Raw genomic sequence first — 9,475 nt, forward strand, 5'->3', positions numbered from 1 at the left:
TAACACAAGCCTGAGCTTGGTTAACCTGCTGCGGTTGTGTCTTCAATTCTCCGAGTTGTTTGGCAAGAGATTCCATCTTGTTCGTGAGGGATTTGATGGCCTCCGTTTGATTGTTAAGTGCAGAGAATGGGGCAGATGATGAAGTTGTCGCACCACTGTTCCAGTCATGATGATGCATCGTCATGTTCTCGAGCAATTCCCATGCTTCATCTGCGGTTTAGTTCATCAGATTCCCTTGAGCTGCTGCATCGATCGTCGTCCTATGATTTACCGTAAGACCATTGTAGAAGGTACAAATTTGGGCTGACCGTTCTAACTGGTGATTAGGGCATTTCTTCAGCAGGGTTTTGAAACGCTCCCATGCAGTGTAAAGAGATTCATCATAACTTTGTTTGAAGTTAATGATGTCATTCTTCAGTTTGGTTTGTTTAGAAGGAGGGAAATATTTGTTTAGGAATTTAGTCGCCATCTCCGTCCATGACGTGATGGAATCTTTTTCCAGTCCCTCAAACCTAGTTTGAGCATGATGAGTGAGAGAATAGGGGAACAAGTATAGCCGGACTATATCTTGTCCTATCCCTGGCTGTTTGTAGGAGTTCGAAAGTGATATGAATTTATCAAGGTGAGAATTAGGATCGTCATTCGGTAATCCATGAAACCGACGGCTATTCTGAATGAGCTGGATGATGTGATGTTTTAACTCGAACGAGTGTCCTTGAATCTCTGGAAATCTGATTGGTCCTCCTCGACCTTCAATCGAGGGTTTCGTGTTTTCTGCTAAAGTAACGCGTAACGCCATTTGGTTTCTGATTCGTGCTTCCTTGCGTGCTTTAGAGATTATTGCGTCTGGATCAGGTACTAATAACAACGGCACTTGTCTAGATCGGGTTTGGGTCATACACTAGGTATGCCTTTTTGTTTTTAATTTTCACAAATAAGCTAAATTATAAAAACTAAACTAAACTAATCTAATTCTAAGGTAACATAATTTAATCTAACGCAATCTAAGGTAATCTAAGGTGGTCTAATCTAAGGTAAACTAAATTAATCTAAAGTAATCTAATCTAATTAACTAACTATCCTATGGTGGAATATGTTTTTTGGTTCTGGCTACTGATTCCCTGGTATTTCGGTAACAAAGCTCTGCACAAACTATTCAACAAACCAAGTGGCCAGGCCGACTACGGAGAGGCAGGATCCTTTTGGTCCCAATATAATTGGCGACTGTTCGGAAAATCCAATAACCAAGTCCGTATATAATTGTCTTTCTTAGACACCACTAAATGCTTGTGAATAAGTTTGATTGAAAGCAGTATTTCCTGATACCAGTTCCCCGGCAGCGGCGCCAAAAACTAGTAGATCTCCTGATATGGCCAAAACGGACGATTTTTATTTGCGCGGTGTCGTTAGGCCGCGGCTCGCCAGGATCAGCCACTCGTGGGAGAGGGTACTTTTTTAAATTTATATTTAGCGGGGCCTAATCTTACTACTCCTTATAAGTAAGGGAAGTATGACCTAGAGTCGTATTTTTGAGATATCAGTAACATCGAACCTATATTGTAGCCTAAGATAGTTAGGGAGTAGTGAATATTTATTTTGGGATTTTCTAATTTATAAGATAGATAAAGTAAATGCGATAAAATTTGTAATTCAGATAAGGTTAAAGTAAGTGCATACTATGACTTCATCAGTTATTCTGCTGAGATTATGGAATGCTGGCTCATGAATAGGCAGAGGCCATGTATTCATTACACTGGTCCTAAATGAAATGTTCCGTTCTTATTGATTAAAAACGTTCCATATTAATTGATTTCGTTGCGAGGTTTTGACCTCTATATGAGACGTTTTTCAAAGACTGCATTCATTTTTAAAACAAACCATAACCTTTATTTCATAGATAAAGGTTTTAAAAAGCTTTACGTAGATTATCAAATAATGATAATCTAAAATATCCTGTTTACACACGACCATTACATAATGGTTTACAATACAAATATGTTACATCGAAATCAGTTTCTTGAATGCAGTTTTTACACAATATGATACAAACATGGACTCCAAATCTTGTTCTTATTTTAGTATGCAACAGCGGAAGCTCTTAGTATTCACCTGAGAATAAACATGCTTTAAACATCAACAAAAATGTTGGTGAGTTATAGGTTTAACCTATATATATCAAATCGTAACAATAGACCACAATATTTCATATTTCAATACACATCCCATACATAGAGATAAAAAAAATCATTCATATGGTGAACACCTGGTAACCGACATTAACAAGATGCATATATAAGAATATCCCCATCATTCCGGGACACCCTTCGGACATGATATAAATTTTCGAAGTACTAAAGCATCCGGTACTTTGGATGGGGTTTGTTAGGCCCAATAGATCTATCTTTAGGATTCGCGTCAATTAGGGTGTCTGTTCCCTAATTCTTAGATTACCAGACTTAATAAAAAGGGGCATATTCGATTTCGATAATTCAACCATAGAATGTAGTTTCACGTACTTGTGTCTATTTTGTAAATCATTTATAAAACCTGCATGTATTCTCATCCCAAAAATATTAGATTTTAAAAGTGGGACTATAACTCACTTTCACAGATTTTTACTTCTTCGGGAAGTAAGACTTGGCCACTGGTTGATTCACGAACCTATAACAATATATACATATATATCAAAGTATGTTCAAAATATATTTACAACACTTTTAATATATTTTGATGTTTTAAGTTTATTAAGTCAGCTGTCCTCGTTAGTAACCTACAACTAGTTGTCCACAGTTAGATGTACAGAAATAAATCGATAAATATTATCTTGAATCAATCCACGACCCAGTGTATACGTATCTCAGTATTTATCACAACTCAAACTATATATATTTTGGAATCAACCTCAACCCTGTATAGCTAACTCCAACATTCACATATAGAGTGTCTATGGTTGTTCCGAAATATATATAGATGTGTCGACATGATAGGTCGAAACATTGTATACGTGTCTATGGTATCTCAAGATTACATAATATACAATACAAGTTGATTAAGTTATGGTTGGAATAGATTTGTTACCAATTTTCACGTAGCTAAAATGAGAAAAATTATCCAATCTTGTTTTACCCATAACTTCTTCATTTTAAATCCGTTTTGAGTGAATCAAATTGCTATGGTGTCATATTGAACTCTATTTTATGAATCTAAACAGAAAAAGTATAGGTTTATAGTCGGAAATATAAGTTACAAGTCGTTTTTGTAAAGGTAGTCATTTCAGTCGAAAGAACGACGTCTAGATGACCATTTTAGAAAACATACTTACACTTTGAGTTTAACCATGATTCTTGGATATAGTTTCATGTTCATAATAAAAATCATTTTCTCAGAATAACAACTTTTAAATCAAAGTTTATCATAGTTTTTTTAATTAACTAACCCAAAACAGCCCGCGGTGTTACTACGACGGCGTAAATCCGGTTTTACGGTGTTTTTCGTGTTTCCAGGTTTTAAATCATTAAGTTAGCATATCATATAGATATAGAACATGTGTTTAGTTGATTTTAAAAGTCAAGTTAGAAGGATTAACTTTTGTTTGCGAACAAGTTTAGAATTAACTAAACTATGTTCTAGTGATTACAAGTTTAAACCTTCGAATAAGATAGCTTTATATGTATGAATCGAATGATGTTATGAACATCATTACTACCTTAAGTTCCTTGGATAAACCTACTGGAAAAGAGAAAAATGGATCTAGCTTCAACGGATCCTTGGATGGCTCGAAGTTCTTGAAGCAGAATCATGACACGAAAACAAGTTCAAGTAAGATCATCACTTGAAATAAGATTGTTATAGTTATAGAAATTGAACCAAAGTTTGAATATGATTATTACCTTGTATTAGAATGATAACCTACTATAAGAAACAAAGATTTCTTGAGGTTGGATGATCACCTTACAAGATTGGAAGTGAGCTAGCAAACTTGAAAGTATTCTTGATTTTATGTAACTAGAACTTGTAGAATATATGAAGAACACTTAGAACTTGAAGATAGAACTTGAGAGAGATCAATTAGATGAAGAAAATTGAAGAATGAAAGTGTTTGTAGGTGTTTTTGGTCGTTGGTGTATGGATTAGATATAAAGGATATGTAATTTTGTTTTCATGTAAATAAGTCATGAATGATTACTCATATTTTTGTAATTTTATGAGATATTTCATGCTAGTTGCCAAATGATGGTTCCCACATGTGTTAGGTGACTCACATGGGCTGCTAAGAGCTGATCATTGGAGTGTATATACCAATAGTACATACACCTAAAAGCTGTGTATTGTACGAGTACGAATACGGGTGCATACGAGTAGAATTGTTGATGAAACTGAACGAGGATGTAATTGTAAGAATTTTTGTTAAGTAGAAGTATTTTGATAAGTGTATTGAAGTCTTTCAAAAGTGTATAAATACATATTAAAACACTACATGTATATACATTTTAACTGAGTCGTTAAGTCATCGTTAGTCGTTACATGTAAGTGTTGTTTTGAAACCTTTAGGTTAACGATCTTGTTAAATGTTGTTAACCCAATATTTATAATATCAAATGAGATTTTAAATTATTATATTATCATGATATTATCGTGTATGAATATCTCTTAATATGATATATATATATACATTAAATGTCTTTACAACGATAATCGTTACATATATGTCTCGTTTAAAAATCATTAAGTTAGTAGTCTTGTTTTTACATATGTAGTTCATTGTTAATATACTTAATGATATGTTTACTTATCATAGTATCATGTTAACTATATATATATATCCATATATATGTCATCATATAGTTTTTACAAGTTTTAACGTTCGTGAATCACCGGTCAACTTGGGTGGTCAATTGTCTATATGAAACATATTTCAATTAATCAAGTCTTAACAAGTTTGATTGCTTAACATGTTGGAAACATTTAATCATGTAAATATCAATCTCAATTAATATACATAAACATGGAAAAGTTCGGGTCACTACAGTACCTACCCGTTAAATAAATTTCGTCCCGAAATTTTAAGCTGTTGAAGGTGTTGACGAATCTTCTGGAAATAGATGCGGGTATTTCTTCTTCATCTGATCTTCACGCTCCTAGGTGAACTCGGGTCCTCTACGAGCATTCCATCGAACCTTAACAATTGGAATCTTGTTTTGCTTAAGTCTTTTAACCTCACGATCCATTATTTCGACGGGTTCTTCGATGAATTGGAGTTTTTCGTTGATTTGGATTTCATCTAACGGAATAGTGAGATCTTCTTTAGCAAAACATTTCTTCAAATTCGAGACGTGGAAAGTGTTATGTACAGCCGCGAGTTGTTGAGGTAACTCAAGTCGGTAAGCTACTGGTCCGACACGATCAATAATCTTGAATGGTCCAATATACCTTGGATTTAATTTCCCTCGTTTACCAAATCGAACAACGCCTTTCCAAGGTGTAACTTTAAGCATGACCATCTCTCCAATTTCAAATTCTATATCTTTTCTTTTAATGTCAGCGTAGCTCTTTTGTCGACTTTGGGCGGTTTTCAACCGTTGTTGAATTTGGATGATCTTCTCGGTAGTTTCTTGTATAATCTCCGGACCCGTAATCTGTCTATCCCCCAATTCACTCCAACAAACCGGAGACCTGCACTTTCTACCATAAAGTGCTTCAAACGGCGCCATCTCAATGCTTGAATGGTAGCTGTTGTTGTAGGAAAATTCTGCTAACGGTAGATGTCGATCCCAACTGTTTCCGAAATCAATAACACATGCTCGTAGCATGTCTTCAAGCGTTTGTATCGTCCTTTCACTCTGCCCATCAGTTTGTGGATGATAGGCAGTACTCATGTCTAGACGAGTTCCTAATGCTTGCTGTAATGTCTGCCAGAATCTTGAAATAAATCTGCCATCCCTATCAGAGATAATAGAGATTGGTATTCCATGTCTGGAGACGACTTCCTTCAAATACAGTCGTGCTAACTTCTCCATCTTGTCATCTTCTCTTATTGGCAGGAAGTGTGCTGATTTAGTGAGACGATCAACTATTACCAAAATAGTATCATAACCACTTGCAGTCCTTGGCAATTTAGTAATGAAATCCATGGTAATGTTTTCCCATTTCCATTCCGGGATTTCAGGTTGTTGTAGTAGACCTGATGGTTTCTGATGTTCAGCTTTGACCTTAGAACACGTCAAACATTCTCCTACATATTTAGCAATATCGGCTTTCATACCTGGCCACCAAAAATGTTTCTTGAGATCCTTGTACATCTTCCCCGTTCCAGGATGTATTGAGTATCTGGTTTTATGAGCTTCTCTAAGTACCATTTCTCTCATATCTCCAAATTTTGGTACCCAAATCCTTTCAGCCCTATATCGGGTTCCGTCTCCCCGAATATTAAGATGCTTCTCCGATCCTTTGGGTATTTCATCCTTTAAATTTCCCTTTTTTAAAACTCCTTGTTGCGCCTCCTTTATTTGAGTAGTAAGGTTATTATGAATCATTATATTCATAGATTTTACTCGAATGGGTTCTCTGTCCTTCCTGCTCAAGGCATCGGCTACCACATTTGCCTTCCTCGGGTGGTAACGAATCTCAAAGTCGTAATCATTCAATAATTCAATCCACCTACGCTGCCTCATATTCAGTTGTTTCTGATTAAATATGTGTTGAAGACTTTTGTGGTCGGTATATATAATACTTTTGACCCCATATAAGTAGTGCCTCCAAGTCTTTAATGCAAAAACAACCGCGCCTAATTCCAAATCATGCGTCGTATAATTTTGTTCGTGAATCTTCAATTGTCTAGACGCATAAGCAATCACCTTCGTTCATTGCATTAATACACAACCGAGACCTTGCTTTGATGCGTCACAATAAATCACAAAATCATCATTCCCTTCAGGCAATGACAATATAGGTGTCGTAGTTAGCTTTTTCTTCAATAACTGAAACGCTTTCTCTTGTTCATCATTCCATTCAAATTTCTTCCCTTTATGCGTTAATGCAGTCAAGGGTTTTGCTATTCTGGAAAAGTCTTGGATGAACCTTCTGTAGTAACCAGCTAGTCCTAAAAACTGGCGTATGTGTTTCGGAGTTTTCGGGGTTTACCACTTTTCAACAGTTTCTATCTTTGCCGGATCCACCTTAATACCTTCTTTGTTCACTATGTGACCGAGGAATTGAACTTCTTCCAACCAAAATGCACACTTTGAAAACTTAGCGTACAATTCTTCCTTCCTCAATACTTCTAACACCTTTCTCAAATGTTCACCGTGTTCTTGGTCATTCTTTGAGTAAATAAGTATGTCATCAATGAAAACAATGACAAACTTGTTAAGGTATGGTCCACACACTTGGTTCATAAGGTCCATGAACACAGCTGGTGCATTAGTTAAACCAAACGGCATGACCATAAACTCGTAATGACCGTAACGTGTTCTGAAAGCAGTCTTTGGAATATCATCTTCTTTCACCCGCATTTGATGATACCCGGAACGTAAGTCAATCTTTGAATAAACAGACGAGCCTTGTAGTTGATCAAATAAGTCGTCGATTCTCGGTAGTGGGTAGCGGTTCTTGATGGTAAGTTTGTTCAACTCTCGGTAGTCGATACACAACCTGAATGTACCATCTTTCTTCTTGACAAACAAAACAGGAGCTCCCCACGGTGATGTGCTTGGTAGAATGAAACCACGCTCTAAAAGTTCTTGTAATTGGCTTTGCAGTTCTTTCATCTCGCTGGGTGTGAGTCTATAAGGAGCACGAGCTATTGGTGCAGCTCCTGGTACAAGATCTATTTGAAATTCAACGGATCGATGTGGGGGTAATCCCGGTAATTCTTTCGGAAATACATCGGGAAATTCTTTTGCGACGGGAACATCATTGATGCCCTTTTCTTCAGTTTGTACTTTCTCGACGTGTGCTAGAACAGCATAGCAACCTTTTCTTATTAGTTTTTGTGCCTTCAAATTACTAATAAGATGTAGCTTCATGTTGCCCTTTTCTCCGTACACCATTAAGGGTTTTCCTTTTTCTCGTATAATGCGAATTGCATTTTTGTAACAAACGATCTCTGATTTCACTTCTTTCAACCAGTCCATACCGATTATCACATCAAAACTCCCTAACTCTACTGGTATCAAGTCAATCTTAAATGTTTCGCTAACCAGTTTAATTTCTCGATTCCGACATATATTATCTGCTGAAATTAATTTACCATTTGCTAATTCGAGTAAAAATTTACTATCCAAAGGCGTCAATGGACAACTTAATTTAGCACAAAAATCTCTACTCATATAGCTTCTATCCGCACCCGAATCAAATAAAACGTAAGCAGATTTATTTTCAATAAGAAACGTACCCGTAACAAGCTCCGGGTCTTCCTGTGCCTCTGCCGCATTAATATTGAAAACTCTTCCGCGGCCTTGTCCATTCGTGTTCTCCTGGTTCGGGCAATTTCTAATAATGTGGCCCAGTTTTCCACATTTATAACAAACTACATTGGCATAACTTGCTCCGACACTACTTGCTCCGCCATTACTCGTTCCGACACCATTTGTTCCTTTCGTTCTATTAACCCCTGGTCCGTAGACCTCACACTTCGCCGCGCTATGACCATTTCTTTTACACTTGTTGCAAAATTTGGTGCAGAACCCCGAGTGATACTTTTCACACCTTTGGCATAGCTGCTTCTGATTGTTGTTGTTGTTGTTGCGGTTATTATTATTGTTGGGATGATTGTTGTAGTTGCTGTTGTTGTTGTTGTTGTTGTTGTTGTTGTTGTTGTTGTTGGGCCGTTTGTTGTAGTTGCGATTAATGTTGCGATTGTTGGGATAATTGTTGCGATTATTGTTGTAACTGCTGTTGTTGTTGTATTGGTGATTCTTATCACCGTTTTCCTCCCACTTTCTTTTGACTTGCTTCACATTGGCCACTTCAACAGTCTGTTCTTTAATTCTTTCTTCAATCTGGTTCACTAGTTTGTGAGCCATTCTACATGCCTGTTGTATGGAGGCGGGCTCGTGTGAACTTATATCTTCTTGGATTCTTTCCGGTAATCCTTTCACAAACGCGTCGATCTTCTCTTCCTCATCTTTGAATGCTCCCGGACACAATAGGCACAATTCTGTGAATCGTCTTTCGTACGTGGTAATATCAAATCCTTGGGTTCGTAACCCTCTAAGTTCTGTCTTGAGCTTATTGAACTCGGTTCTGGGACGGTACTTCTCGTTCATCAAGTGCTTGAATGCTGACCACGGTAGTACTTACGCATCGTCTTGTCCCACTTGCTCTAGATAGGTATTCCACCATGTTAACGCAGAACCTGTGAAGGTATGCGTAGCGTACTTTACTTTGTCCTCTTCAGTACACTTACTTATGGCAAACACCGATTCGACCTTCTTGGTCCACCGTTTCAATCCGATCGGTCCTTCGGTTCCATCAA

At 36.9% G+C, this 9,475-nt stretch overlaps 1 non-coding gene across 1 annotated transcript; it reads left to right on the top strand.

Moving 5' to 3' along the window:
* Positions 1-314: 314 nt before the first annotated feature.
* Positions 315-421, top strand: LOC139886868 (small nucleolar RNA R71). Its single transcript, XR_011772729.1, has one exon. It is a non-coding gene; the product is annotated as a small nucleolar RNA R71 (small nucleolar RNA).
* The last annotated feature ends 9,054 nt before the right edge of the window (positions 422-9,475 follow it).

This window comes from Rutidosis leptorrhynchoides, chromosome 1 (genome assembly GCF_046630445.1).
Source record: "Rutidosis leptorrhynchoides isolate AG116_Rl617_1_P2 chromosome 1, CSIRO_AGI_Rlap_v1, whole genome shotgun sequence".
Classification (NCBI taxonomy): domain Eukaryota; kingdom Viridiplantae; phylum Streptophyta; class Magnoliopsida; order Asterales; family Asteraceae; genus Rutidosis; species Rutidosis leptorrhynchoides.